Source organism: Coregonus lavaretus (genome assembly GCF_964263955.1).
Source record: "Coregonus lavaretus genome assembly, chromosome: 1".
Taxonomy (NCBI): domain Eukaryota; kingdom Metazoa; phylum Chordata; class Actinopteri; order Salmoniformes; family Salmonidae; genus Coregonus; species Coregonus lavaretus.
The window spans coordinates 10,738,864-10,753,027 of NC_139988.1; the positions used below are offsets into that span (position 1 = coordinate 10,738,864).

Below are 14,164 nucleotides of genomic sequence, written 5' to 3' on the forward strand. Positions count from 1 at the left end.
AATATAATGAAGAGATGACAGAAGATTGAGTGCCGGGGAAGGAACGGGTTGTTATTTGGGGTATCAGGTTGATTAAGGAGGTCTACACGCTGCTAAATCTATAGTAATTTAGACTAAGAATGCATTGAGATACTGATCTGTGGTTATTCTCCTTATGAGGAAGCTAATGCTACAATTATGGATAATTATACTGTATGTTAATATAAAATGTACATTCTGCCAGTGTCAATGGGGTGCTAAGTTGAGGGTTTTAACTTTGAGTGATAGGACCAATGTGAATCACTAAGAATTGTCATTCTAAATTTGTTTTAGATAATTAATTTGATTATGAGTTGTAAGCTGACTGATTGATTTGAGTACGTCATTAATAAGTTAATAGCTAAAGATGTTGACACTGCAATTAATGTATTAGATATTGATATTGATTATTTTGATTGTTATACTACTTGTGATATGGGTAAAGAAGTTATGTGAGCTAAAGATGTTGACAGTATTCTCAAACATGCCCTGGTATTGCGTATACAATCGCAAGATAACTGCCTTAAATAGATATTATGGTTAAAACAACGCTACGTTAGTTTTAATGTGTTAGGATACATGTATATGGTTTATTTCTAGTAAAAACATTTGAATCTATGATGTTAATGCAAGGATTGTGCCTTATATCATGAACATGTAGATTTGTATGTCACAGTATTCACATATTAGTCACTATATACATTTGAAGTATTTGGATGTATTGATATGGGACTATTAAATCCCAAAGGGGGGAATGATGAGGATTTTTCATTTAGATAAACAAAGTTAATCACAACATGACGAACACGGAGCCAGGGTTAAACATGGGTACATCTCTGTTGCTAGGCAAGAACTTAATTGGTTCCTCTCACAGGGTTTGTGTGTGTGTGAAATGGGGATCTGACCTCGGGTCGAATTCCTCTCTCTTACCTAATCCAAGGCTGTCCTGATTTATCAGTGACTGAAACCAGAGTGTTATCCTTTGCCTCTATTCTAAGGCATATTAAGGGAATGGAGTCAGGGTTGAACAGAGTTCAGGCTAAACCCTTTGTCTCTCCTTGGGCGTCTACTTGATTAATTACAGCATGACGGGAGGGGAGAGAGGGGTTGGGCTTGGGTATGTTTGAGAGATTGATTGTGGACCTGCCATGTCCAACAGTCAATCTCCAGGTCAAGCCAGGGTGAGCCGGGGTTGAACAGAGTTCAAACTGAACATGATTCTTTTTGCATTACAGGGCTTGATTAATTGCACCACCATTGTTTCCAAACTGAATACAGAGAGGAGAAGTCAGATTTCGCCACTATCATAAACTAAGGAAGTGGGTGGAGCGGTCAAGAGGTGGAAACTGGAGACAGTGGTGGGGGAACCCAAGAGGGAGGGGTTAAGCTAAAATGTATGTGAAATGACTATATAAACTGAGCGCTGGGAGTTGGGAGGGAGATGCTTTGCAAACCACTTCGGCTTTGTCTATTGTAATAAAGTATATCTTAATTCTACAAAAACTCTGAAATACTTTGGTTCTTTGATCTGTATAAGGACGAATTTGCCACATCAAGCGCAGTGCAAACACAGTTAAGGGAACAGTGCTCAACTGGAGCTTGTTACCCAGCATTCCTGGTGCTGACTAGGCTTGGTGTTGAGGGGAGGTGTGGCAGCCCTGCTGCACCACAGGGTCTTTCACACCTCTCTGTTTATTGCCAGTCATACTCATAACCAGATAATACAGTGTTGCAAAAACTAATTTGCCTATCACTTTCCAACTCAGACCTTTAGCACTACCTTCAATAAAAGAGGCCTGCAGATGGTAGTTGTTTCAGAATCATCAAGACTCTTCTGTCAACTCTCCTTCCTCTGCCTTATTGACAGACAGGGAATTCAGTGCTTGACTGCTCTGGGTCATCTTCATCATGTGGCTATTGACACTTGTAGCTTGGTTCGTGATATGGGCTGGTGGGACGTACTGTTATCTTTTCGGCAAGCCAAGCCCTTTTTCTCTGGATTCAGTGAGGCCTCCGGAACCCCGGGAGTTTGACCAAAGGAAGAGGGACAAAGTGAACAAACAAGGTACGGTAAAGCTCTGAGTTTGCAGAATTGGGCATGTGTGACTGTGTCTGCTCTGTGTCCCACAATGTATGTATAACATTTCCATGTTAAATCACAATATTGATATGGAATGTGTTACTGTTCAAAGCTGGGGGGGGGGGATAAACAGTCTGCTGAGTATTGCCTTCGACCAGATCACCAAAGGGCCAGCTGGAGTTTGTGAAGCTGGACCAGCACTTTGACACCACCCAGATTGGTGAGGAGAAACATGAGTACACCATCTGCAAGACAGAGATGGAGGCTCACCTGAAGAAGCAGTTCCCAGATGACGTTGCTACCATCAAAACTTTTTTTAATATCATGAAGGCACTTTATTTATTTCTGCAGGGGGCTTTGTTGGTCATGAGATCACTAATGTGATCAAATGAGGATCAACAGTATTGTAGTCACCTCAAGCCATCACCTAGCAACCTCATCAAGACATTTGGATCTATTGGGGTAACAGCTGAGGTGTTTGGTTGACAGTCCCAAGGTCAAAGGTTCAAGCCCTGGTTGGGATTACCCTCTGACTTCGCTACAGTATATTAACTGATGCTTTTTCCTCAAATGTCCTTCTGTATCATGAAGACCCATTACCTGGCCTCTCTGAAGCTGGTCCCCCACTACCTGGCCTCTCTGAAGCTGATCCCCCATTGACTGGCTCTGTTCCTGCTGAAGTCTGGCATCGCCAACTTTCTGGTACTGGAGCTACAGACCTGGTCAGCACTTTGACCACCAACACCTTGACCACCTTCACATCATCTTCAGCTACCTCTTCTACGGTAGGTAGACTTAACATTCTAGATTATATTTAAGTGATAATGCCAGAGAAGCTGGTGTTTGGAGGATATATTGGCATGGGTGGGGCAAACCATGCCAATATATCCTCCAAACAACGACTCTGAGGTCATTATCACTTTTATCACAGTAACGGGTTACCGACATATTAAAATAATGATTTACATATTTTAATTGAAAACGTTATTTTGATGAATTTATTCATACTATTTCATCCTTCCACAAGATATACAGTGCATTCCGTAAATATTCAGACCCCTTGAATTTTTCCACATTTTGTTACGTTACAGCCTTATTCTAAAATTGATTACATTATTATCTTTTTCACATCAATCTACACACAGCACCCCCTAATGACAAAGCAAAAACAGTTTTTTAGACATTTTTGCAAATGTATTAAAACAAAAAAACAGAAATACCTTATTTAAGTATTCAGACCCTTTGCTATTAGACTCGAAATTGAGCTCAGGTGCATCCTGTTTCCAATGATCATCCTTGAGATGTTTCTACAATTTTGATTGGAGTCCACCTGTGGTAAATTCAATTGATCGGATATGATTTGGAAAGGCACACAGCTGTCTATATAAGGTCCCACAGTTGACAGTGCATGTCAGAGGTCGAAGGAATTGTCCGTAGAGCTCCGAGACAGGATTGTGTCGAGGCAGAGATCTGGGAAAGTGTACCAAAAGATTTCTGCAGCATTGAAGGTCCCAAGAACACAGTGGCCTCCATCATTCTTAAATGGAAGAAGATTGGAACCACCAAGACTCTTCCTAGAGCTGGCCGCCCGGCCAAACTGAGCAATCGGGGGAGAAGGGCCTTGGTCAGGGAGGTGACCAAGAACCCGATGGTCACTCTGACAGAGCTCCAGAGTTCCTCTGTGGAGATAGGAGAACCTTCCAGAAGGACAACCATCTCTGCAGCACTCCACCAATCAGGCCTTTATGGTAGAGTGGCCAGACGGAAGCCACTCCTCATTAAAAGGCACATGACAGCCCGCTTGGAGTTTGCCAAAAGGCACCTAAAGACTCTCAGACCATGAGAAACAAGATTCTCTGGTCTGATGAAACCAAGATTGAACTCTTTGGCCTCAATGCCAAGTGTCACGTCTGGAGGAAACCTGGCGCCATCCATATAGTGAAGCATGGTTGTGGCAGCATCATGCTGTGGGGATGTTTTTCAGCTGCAGGGACTGGGAGACTAGTCAGGATCGAGGGAAAGATGAACGGAGCAAAGTACAGAGAGATCCTTGATGAAAACCTGCTCCAGAGCTCTCAGGACCTCAGACTGGGGCGAAGGTTCACCTTCCAACAGGACAATGGGCCTAATTCACCAATCGTTCTTACGAAGTAATGTGTTCTTAAACCCCACTTATGCACCTTTTACGAAGATTCTGACATTCACTGTTTTCTCATCTTGGATTTGTTCTTAGCTAAGAACAAAATCCACGCTCACTCAAGAGCATTCTCACGCACATTTGAGTGATGACAGTTTGCTCCAAAGAATTGGTTACTGCATTTCATTTAATTCTACAGTCGTTTACAATGATAGTATTTTACTGTAATGTATTTCTGATCATTTGTTGAAAAAAAAATCATAGTATGCAAAGAAACACTAACACTGCAATTTACATCAGCAATTAAGATGATTAAATCCTGCATTATGTGGTGATTGATCGCGCTATTTATAGGGCCAAAATGGGCCTGTTTCTGCACATCAGGCATGCTATCAAAATGGCATTTCTGCTTGACGACATTGCCGAGCGTGCTCTGAGAAGGGAACACATCTTTGAGGATCACGTTGATTTATTTGCAGAGACTGACGAGTACTTGATCGGACGGTTTAGGCTTCCAAGACACGTTTGAATGGAGCTCTGTGATACTTTGGAGCCAGCGCTGCGAAGCCATACCCAACGGTCCACTCCAGTACCACCTCATGTGCAGGTACTCTCCACCTTGGGATTTTTAGCCACTGGGACATTTCAGCGGGAGTTAGCAGACGGGGTGGGCATATCACAGCCATCCATCAGCCGCGCTCTCCCACGAGTTGTGGATGGAATAAATCAACTGGCCACACAATATATTTTCTTCCCCTACACAGCGCAACAACAGCTGCCGGTCAAGAGAGGGTTCTACTCAATTGCGGGTCTGCACAACGTAATCGGGGCAATAGACTGCACTCACGTGCGCATTAAGGCACCCTCACCAGACCCATTCCCATACCTCAACCGCAAGCAATATCACTCAATCAATGTACAAGTCATCTGCGACTCCGACAACAATCTCTTGAATGTGGTCTCCCGCTTCCCAGGAGGTGCACATGACTCTTATATTTTGCAGTACAGTTCTGTGGGAATGCGCCTGGAACAAGGAGCTACTGGAGACGCATGGCTCATTGGTAAGCATCGTTCAGTAATTTCAATTTCCAATTGTTGGTTTCAAAAAGTGGGTTTCTTCATTAATGACTTGTTTCATTAGGAGATCGGGAGTATGCCCTTGAGCACTAGCTAATGACGCCACTCACAAACCCTCAGACGCACCAAGAGGCCTCTTATAACCAGAGACAAGTACACACCCGCTCCACCATTGAGCGAACCATTGGTATTCTGAAGGGACGCTGGATGTGTTTGGACACAGCAGGTGGTAAGCTGCTTTACAAGCCAGAGAAGGTGAGTAGGACTACTTGTTTTATTCAGGTTTGAAAAATGGAGAACATGTTGTAGAATAATCTAATACCAACAATTCATTTTATTTAGTTTTTCTAGCTTTTGATCATCTTTACACAGTTTTTAGGTTTGCAGAATAATCATGGCCTGTTGTGTGTTACACAACATTGCTATAAAGCGTGGTGTCGTTCTCCGCTAACATCAAGGCGGTGACCCGATCCCGTAAGTTCATGCTCTACAACATTCGGAGAGTACGACCCTGCCTTACACAGGAAGCGGCACAGGTCCTAATCCAGGCACTTGTCATCTCCTGTCTGGATTACTGCAACTCGCTGTTGGCTGGGCTCCCTGCCTGTGCCATGAAACCCCTACAACTCATCCAGAACGCCGCAGCCCGTCTGGTGTTCAACCTTCCCAAGTTCTCTCACGTCACCCCGCTCCTCCGCACACTCCACTGGCTTCCAGCTCTGATCAGTCCCTACACCCAAACGAGGGCATTGCGTTCATCCACCTCTGGCCTGCTGGCCCCCCTACTTCTGCGGAAGCACAGTTCCCGCTCAGCCCAGTCAAAACTGTTCGCTGCTCTGGCACCCCAATGGTGGAACAAGCTCCCTCACGACGCCAGGACAGCGGAGTCACTCACCACCTTCCGGAGACACTTGAAACCCCACCTCTTTAAGGAATACCTGGGATAGGATAAAGTCATCCTTCTACCCCCCCCTTACCCCACCCAAAAAATAAATAAATGGTAAAGTGGTTGTCCCACTGGCTATCATAAGGTGAATGCACCAATTTGTAAGTCGCTCTGGATAAGAGCATCTGCTAAATGACGAAAATGTAAATGTAAATGTGTTCCACTTCCACTTCAGCCACCACACCAGGATGTGCGTCCTGACCCATTGCTGGGACCAGACAACCGACTTGGCGTGGAAGTCAGACAACAAATAATTTCTCGTTTTTGATTTGTTTTGTCCTTTAAATACCACAAATTAAACACATGAAATGACACAGGTTTCAGTGCGCGTTCTTTATATTTTTAAATGTGTGTTTATGTTTTTGAGTGTTTCTGATATTGTGGCCAGAGTTGAAGCGATTTCACAGAGAATGGTTATCCAAGACCGCATCGGAGATGACACGTGCAGTTGGACGGGACCTGAGGGCACATACAGAGGCAGGCCTACTGCAGGAAGGCCGAATGGTGTCAGGTTCCTCTTCACAGAGGGGTTGCCTGGATTGGAGATCTGTAAATAACAAAAACGATACTGAAAGTGAAACAGTCACAGTGCACAGATTTTTTTGTTGTTGTTGATGTTTCAGTTTGTTAATTATAGGCCTACTGCAAAAGCAATATGATTTCAAACTGAATAAACTAGGAATTCAGGTGATGACTCATTCACAGTCTCATAGGCCCACATTTGGTTTCACAAACTGGTGTAAAATTCCTTTCCAATGGATTCACCGTTGATTTCAGTTCAATTATGGCATGAAATTGTATACATTCAGAAAGACTTGCTTACCGTCTGATTCACTGGTGGGAGATGGCCTTGGAGGATATGAAGCTGTTGATATAGGGCCCTGGTCAGTGTCCAGTTGCTCCGCTGATGGCACATCTGAGAGTGCCGTCTCACCAATAATGTCCCCGATGCGTTGGTCAATCTCAGATAACTCAGGGCCTGCATGCCCCCCTCCAGTGGTCAGCATATGTCTCTTATGTTTGCCAATGGATTTTTTGGTCTCTGATTTTAAGTCAAACCATTTAATTTTTACATCTTCAATTGGGCGACGTTGTCCAGAAACAGAGTTCACGGAATCTGTGATATCCTTCCATGCCTCCGTTTTGTTGGTGGCTTTAAAACCACTGGAAACACTACTAAATATTATGCCTCGTTTGGCATTTACCTGTTGCAGTAGCATTTCTATTTCAGAATTACTGAAGTTCCTTTTTCGTTTGGTGATCGGTGGACCACCACCGTCTGTGCGTCTTTTGGACATTCTCCAACTTTTCTTGCACACGGCCCTGAAGTGTCATGTCCTTATATGGGAATTCGCGGGGCGTTTTCTTATGCTAATTAGGAACAACTGGCACACGCTTTCAATTACGAAGACGTGGGATTCATCAATCCTAAGAACACAGGTGCGAACAATTCTGTTGTTTAAGAACATGTCATGAATCCGATGTAGACTTTTCTTAGGGAGTTTATTAAGAACAAAGTTTAGAAAATTCTTAGGTAGATATTGGTGAATGAGGCCCATTGACCCTAAGCACACAGCCAAGACAACGCAGGAGTGGCTTTGGGACAAGTGAATGTCCTTGAGTGGCCCAGCCAGAGCCCGGACTTGAACCCGATCGAACATCTCTGGAGAGACCTGAAAATAGCTGTGCAGCGATGCTCCCCATCCAACCTGACAGAGCTTGAGAGGATCTGCACAGAAGAATGGGAGAAACTCCCCAAATACAGGTGTGCCAAGTTTGTAGCGTCATACCCAAGAAGACTCAAGGCTGTAATCACTGCCAAAGGTGCTTCAACAAAGGCCTGAGTAAAGGGTCTGAATAGTTATGTAAATGTGATATTTCAGATTTCAGATTTTGTATAAATTTGCACACATTTCTGAAAACCTGTTTTTGCATTGTCATTATGGGGTAATGTGTGTAGCTTGATGAGTATAAAAAAAAATCAATTTTAGAATAAGGCTGTAACGTAACAAAATGTGAAAAAAGTCAAGGGGTCTGAATACTTTCCGAATGCGCTGTAGTCCCGTCACAAATCTTGGGTTGCTTCCCAAGCCGGATGGTCGTTCGTTCTATCGGTTCTGTTGCCAGAGACGCGACCCAGTCGTTCAGTCTTTTTGTTCTGTATCTATGGACGCGACCCAGTCGTTCGTTCTAAATGTTCCATTGTAATACTGGCTGGCAAAGTTCTTATCCCTTTATCCCTTGCTTGCTAGCTAGCCAACTACGGCTAACAAACGGTCACGTCAATCAGTGCAGCCAGAATAACAACAAAGTAGCTTCATTTGCATTTGTTTAAGCTGTTTTCTAGTTACATTTATTTGGATACATCCATAACAATGAGCTAATGATGCGCAATTTCACCTGCCGTAGAAAATGTGCTCTCTCGTCAGGACACTGTTGTACAGAGGAGCTAGCCAACAACACAGCTAACACAATCACTTCAAACTGAAGCTGGAAAGACTGCAAACTAGCACTTCGTTTCGTTTTACCTGTTTTCTATTGATATTTCTTTGTATATATACATAAAAATTATGCTGATTCATGATTTCGACTGGCTGAGAAAAGCTGCCTGCCTGTCTGTCTCGTCCCGACTCCCAACACACTCATTACTATGCGACAGCTGGAGATCAAATTTGAATATTGAAACAATGTTGTAAATTTTGGAGAGACAGACAGCAAGGTTTATACAAATCTCCCCTGTTGACAACTAAATGTTTGTCTAAAAGAAATGTGAGATAATGTCTAGATGCTTTTTATAGTGGAGATAAAGTTCATAAAGTGCCTGGCTGGGCTGATGAGACAGTGGATTGCGCAATCAGATGGAACAGAGTAAATAGGCATTTTAACGTCATAGATTTAGCTGGTTGTTTAGCTTATTATTTATTTTCTGTTTCCCCTCAAGGTGTTCCACCCAAGGACTCCAGTGTTGTGATCAATGCTCTTCTGTTGCACCACGACAAGAGAGATACTACCCTAAAGGAGGAGATCTCCTACCACATCATCCCTGTCATCCAGATGTCTGGAGGCAACATCCTGGTCAGATCACCTATCACCCAGATTCTGGTCAACAAGAACGGGGCTGCATATGGTGAGAATCCAGGTATGGTCCATATCCTTTTCACAATGGACAAACAGAGTCGTATTGCATTGATTCAGTCCCTGAATGATAGGCCAGATGTGAAAACTCTATAATAACAGCCCACAGACAAATGACACACACAGTCAACACAGTCTCCCCTTGTTGTGCTGGGAGAGTAAGTATTACATCGCTTATTTCCTCATGCAAGAATTATGAGGACTTAAAGAAGCTTGTCCTGTGATGAGATCATGTTGATATTTCAAAGGCATACAATGTATTTCTGAGTCAGATCCTGTTTGTTTCCATTGCCAGGTGTGAAGGTGAGGAAGGGACAGGAGGAGGTGGAGGTACATGCTCCTGTGATCATCTCCAACTGCAGTCTGTTCACCACCTTCCAGAAACTACTGCCCCCTGAGATCCAGACCAAGCCAGGTGAGTCACACTGACAAACTAACAACATGTAGGATCTCAATCAATCAACTGACTGATCGATCAATCGATCTGTGTTGCCTTATGGTGTTCTGTCTTGCTATTGTCAAGTCTTGCTATGGGCAGTTGAGGGAAAAGTACACAATTATCATACTTGAATAAAAGTAAAGATACCTTAATAGAAAATGACTCAAGTAAAAGTGAAAGTCACCCAGTAAAATACTACATGAGTAAAAGTCTAAAAGTATTTGGTTTTAAATCTACTTAAGTATCAAAACTAAATGTAATTGCAAAAATATACTTAACTATCAAAAGTAAAAGTACATCAAAAGTAAAAGTATAAATAAGTTCAAATTCCTTATATTAAGCAAACCAGACAGCACAATTTTCTTGTTTTTTAAATTTACAAATAGCTAGTGGCACACTCCAACACTCAGACATCATTTACAAGTGAAGCATATGTGTTTAGAAAGTCCACTAGATCAGAGGCAGTAGGGATGAACAGGGATGTTCTCTTGATAAGTGCGTGAATTGGACCATTTTCCTGTCCTGCTAAGCATTCAAAATGTAACGAGCACTTTTGGGTGTCAGGGAAAATGTAGGAATTCAAAAGTACATTATTTTCCTCAGGAATGTAGTGAAGTAAAAGTAAAAGTTGTCAAAAATATAAATAGTAAAGTACAGATACCCCAAAAAACTACTTAAGTAGTACTTCAAAGTATTGTTACTTAAGTACTTTACACCACTGGCTATTGGTTGATGGTAAAACACTTTCTTCCTAACAGACATCCAGAAACGTCTGACATGATGAAACACGGCAGAGGATCATTATCTCTGGCTGTCATGGAACCCAAGAGGAGCTGGGTATGGTCGCCACCAGCTTCTTCTTCATAGTAATATGGATGGCTCCTAAGTACAAGGCACCGAGTGCTCTTTCAACATTGAAATGAGATGATATCGCTCTCTGTACTCACAAGGTGGCGCTGCTGCATAAACAATGAATACAAGCAGTTACTATGGCATCCATATATAGCCTACAGTTATATATGACCGTTTTTTTCTGGAGACTAGTTTATTGATGCATCATCACTCCAGCATTCTTCAGATGTTTACAGCCTTGTTGTTTTGTGTAGGATGGAAGGGTTCTTTGCCATGAGTAAAGAGGATGAACCTGATAACATCCCCATGATGTTCATCACCTTCCCCTCTGCCAAAGATCCTATAGCCAAAATGAGACACCCAGGTAGGATACTGTACCACTGAATATCAAAGATAATGTAGTCAAATGGTGTGTACTTCTTTGTCTGATGTACTGTATATACCATGTTACATTCCAGAGAAATCATGCATGATGATATTGACCATGGTGAAATATGAGTTGTTTGAGGAATGGAAGGATACTACCTCAGTAAGGAAATGGGGAAATGACTACACCAACTACAAAATGTCATTCTTTGACTGGGCATGCACCCTTTTCCCCAAGCTGAGAGAAAAGTTATGAACAAACTAACATAGTGTATATTGAATCTCTCGCTCTCGCTCTCTCTCACTCGCTCTGTGTTTGGGAGTTTGTAGAGGTTTAGAGATGAATCCATGTTAATTCAATGAATCAATTAGCAGTCAATTAACTATTGATACTGTCTCTATGCTCTGTTCTCCAGTTAGTGTTCCAGGACGTTGTGACCCCCCCTAACTAACATGCACTACTTGGGAGCCCAGCGCGGGGCCATGTACTCTACTGAGCACAACCTGGACCTCTTCCATGCTGAGGACAGTGCCAGGAACCGCTGCTCCACCCCTGTCAAAAAGCTTTTAATCTCAGGTTACACTCCTGGAGCTTCTCCTCTAATGCTTCTCCTAAGGATGAAATAATCTATAAAGTGAGATGAAATGTGCATTAGCCGTAAAGTCTATTGAGTTATATAGTCACATGTTGTAAAGTCTATAAAGTTATATAGTCACATGTTGTAAAGTCTATAGTTATATAGTCACATGTTGTAAAGTCTATAGTTATATAGTCACATGCTGTAAAGACTATTGAGTAAAATAGTCCCGTGCTGTAAAGACTATTGGGTTAAATAGTCACATGTTGTAAAGTCTATCGAGTTAAATAGTCACGTTGTAAAGACTATTCACAGTTACAAACTCTTGTCTGATTGTAATGTTTTAGTATGTTGTAAAGACTATTCACAGTTACAAACTCTTGTCTGATTGTAATGTTTTAGTATGTTGTAAAGACTATTCACAGTTACAAACTCTTGTCTGATTGTAATGTTTTAGTATGTTGTAAAGACTATTCACAGTTATAAACTGTTGTCTGATTGTAATGTTTTAGTATGTGAGGGAGCTTGCATGTCTTAAGGCCATCTTTGCCACATCTTATATGGTGTGTGTGGATGTACCTTTTCCAGGGCAGGATGTGTTCAGCTGTGGGATAGCAGGAGCGTTGCACGGCGGTCTACTGTGTGCCTCCATGGTCTTGGACGACATAGTCTACATCGACCTCCTCTTCCTCAAGAATAAGCTGAAGAAGCAGAAAGCCAGAGTGATGGCCAGGCTGGCCTAGAAGCTCGAGTGAGGAGACTGCACTCTATTTCTACTTCTATGCTCTGGGCTGAAGTTTCCCCTATAAGTACAGATCTAGGACCAGCTTCTCCTCCCCCTAATCCTAACCTTAACTATTCGTTGGGACAATCTAAAACTGACCCAAGATCAACATCCAGGGCCAGCTATGCGCGGTTGGCAGAAACCGCTAACTGTAAGGGTTGGGGTGAGGTGTGACCCAGGTGCGGTGCAGGATATACAGTAGGCAGTAGGCAGAGATGGTGAAACAAGGATCTTTACTGGTGGTCCCGAAGCCAAAATACAAAATAACAGACTTATCACAATAAAAGAAAGGCGGAGCAAATAAGTCTCCAAAAATCGGCTGACAGCCAAAATACGAAATACTACCTAAGACTGAAACAAATAATGAAACAGGGAGAACACTTCTCAAGTACCTGTACATAGATTTCCGATCAGACACTGAGTAGTACTGCTGGACATAGAGAAACTAGCAGAGAAAACTGAGCAAGGGAACACAGGGAAGTGAGGGCATAATTACACAGGTGAACCGATAGACACAGGTGACACCAATAGGATGATGATTAGTCCCGACTGTGAGTGAGGAGGTGCCTAAGGTTGTCGGAGGTTGACACCTAGTGGGTCGCTCCGGAACTGCGTCCCCCTCCTGTAACAGCTAACATCCAGTTTTCAGGGATACAGTATCTTTAACCTAGCTTCCTTTCCCCTGAAAACCCAGCAAACAATTTCTTGTTACTTCTGCATTCCTAGAACATTAGTAGGAATGTTCTAAGAGGGGTAAAATGGTTCAAACTTCTCAGAACGTTTGACAGAGGTTCCCAGGGATGTATACATATTGTATGTAATTTTACAATTACAGATTGATTTGAAAATACAGAATCTGCCAATGATAAGTAATTCTTGAATATGTATGCACCACTTGCACTGTGTCAAAGTTTTTACATTTTAAATGTGAATGATTTGATATTGTATTATTGTAAACATGTAGCATAGTTTTGTATAGTTTTAGTATACTATAAACTAGTGTAGGGAAAATATGAGAACATTTAAATTGAAAAACAATACACTTAGCAATGACTATCAGCTCACAAAACAGAGAATCAATTCAACAATATACAGTGCATTGACTTTTTCCACATTTTGTTACATTACAGCCTTTTTCTAAAATGAATTTCTAAAAATGTTTTACTCATCAATCTATACACATTATCCCACAATGACAAAGTGAAAACAGGTTTTTAGAAATGTTTGCAAATGTATTAAACATAAAAAACTGAAATATAACATTTACATAAGTATTCAGACCCTTTACTGAGTACTTTGTTGAAACACCTTTGGCAGCGATTACAGCCTTGAGTCTTCTTGGGTATGATGCTACAAGCTTGACACACCTGTATTTGGGGATTTTCTCCCATTCTTCTCTGCAGATCCTCTCAAGCTCTGTCAGGTTGGATGGGGAGCGTCGCTGAACAGCTATTTTCAGGTCTCTCCAGAGATGTTCGATTGGGTTCAAGTCCGGACATTCAAAGACTTGTCCCGAAGCTACTCCTGCGTTGTATTGGCTGTGTGCTTAGGGTCGTTGTCCTGTTGGAAGGTGAACTTTCGCCCCCAGTCTAAGGTCCTGAGCGCTCTGGAGCAGGTTTTCATCAAGGATCTCTCTGTACTTTGCTCCATTCATCTTTCCCTCAACCCTGATTAGTCTCCCAGTCCCTGCAGCTGAAAAACATCCCCACAGCATGATGCTGCCACCACCATGCTTCACCGTAGGGATGGTGC

At 42.4% G+C, this 14,164-nt stretch overlaps 1 pseudogene across 1 annotated transcript; it reads left to right on the forward strand.

The window, feature by feature from the left end:
* The first annotated feature begins 1,926 nt into the window (after nt 1–1,926).
* On the forward strand, nt 1,927–12,371 carry LOC311120937 (inactive all-trans-retinol 13,14-reductase-like; annotated as a pseudogene). The gene is made up of 11 exons: nt 1,927–2,093; nt 2,211–2,392; nt 2,588–2,594; nt 2,780–2,883; nt 9,200–9,385; nt 9,689–9,808; nt 10,591–10,718; nt 10,939–11,048; nt 11,143–11,300; nt 11,467–11,627; nt 12,217–12,371. The product of its transcript is annotated as an inactive all-trans-retinol 13,14-reductase-like (transcript).
* The last annotated feature ends 1,793 nt before the right edge of the window (nt 12,372–14,164 follow it).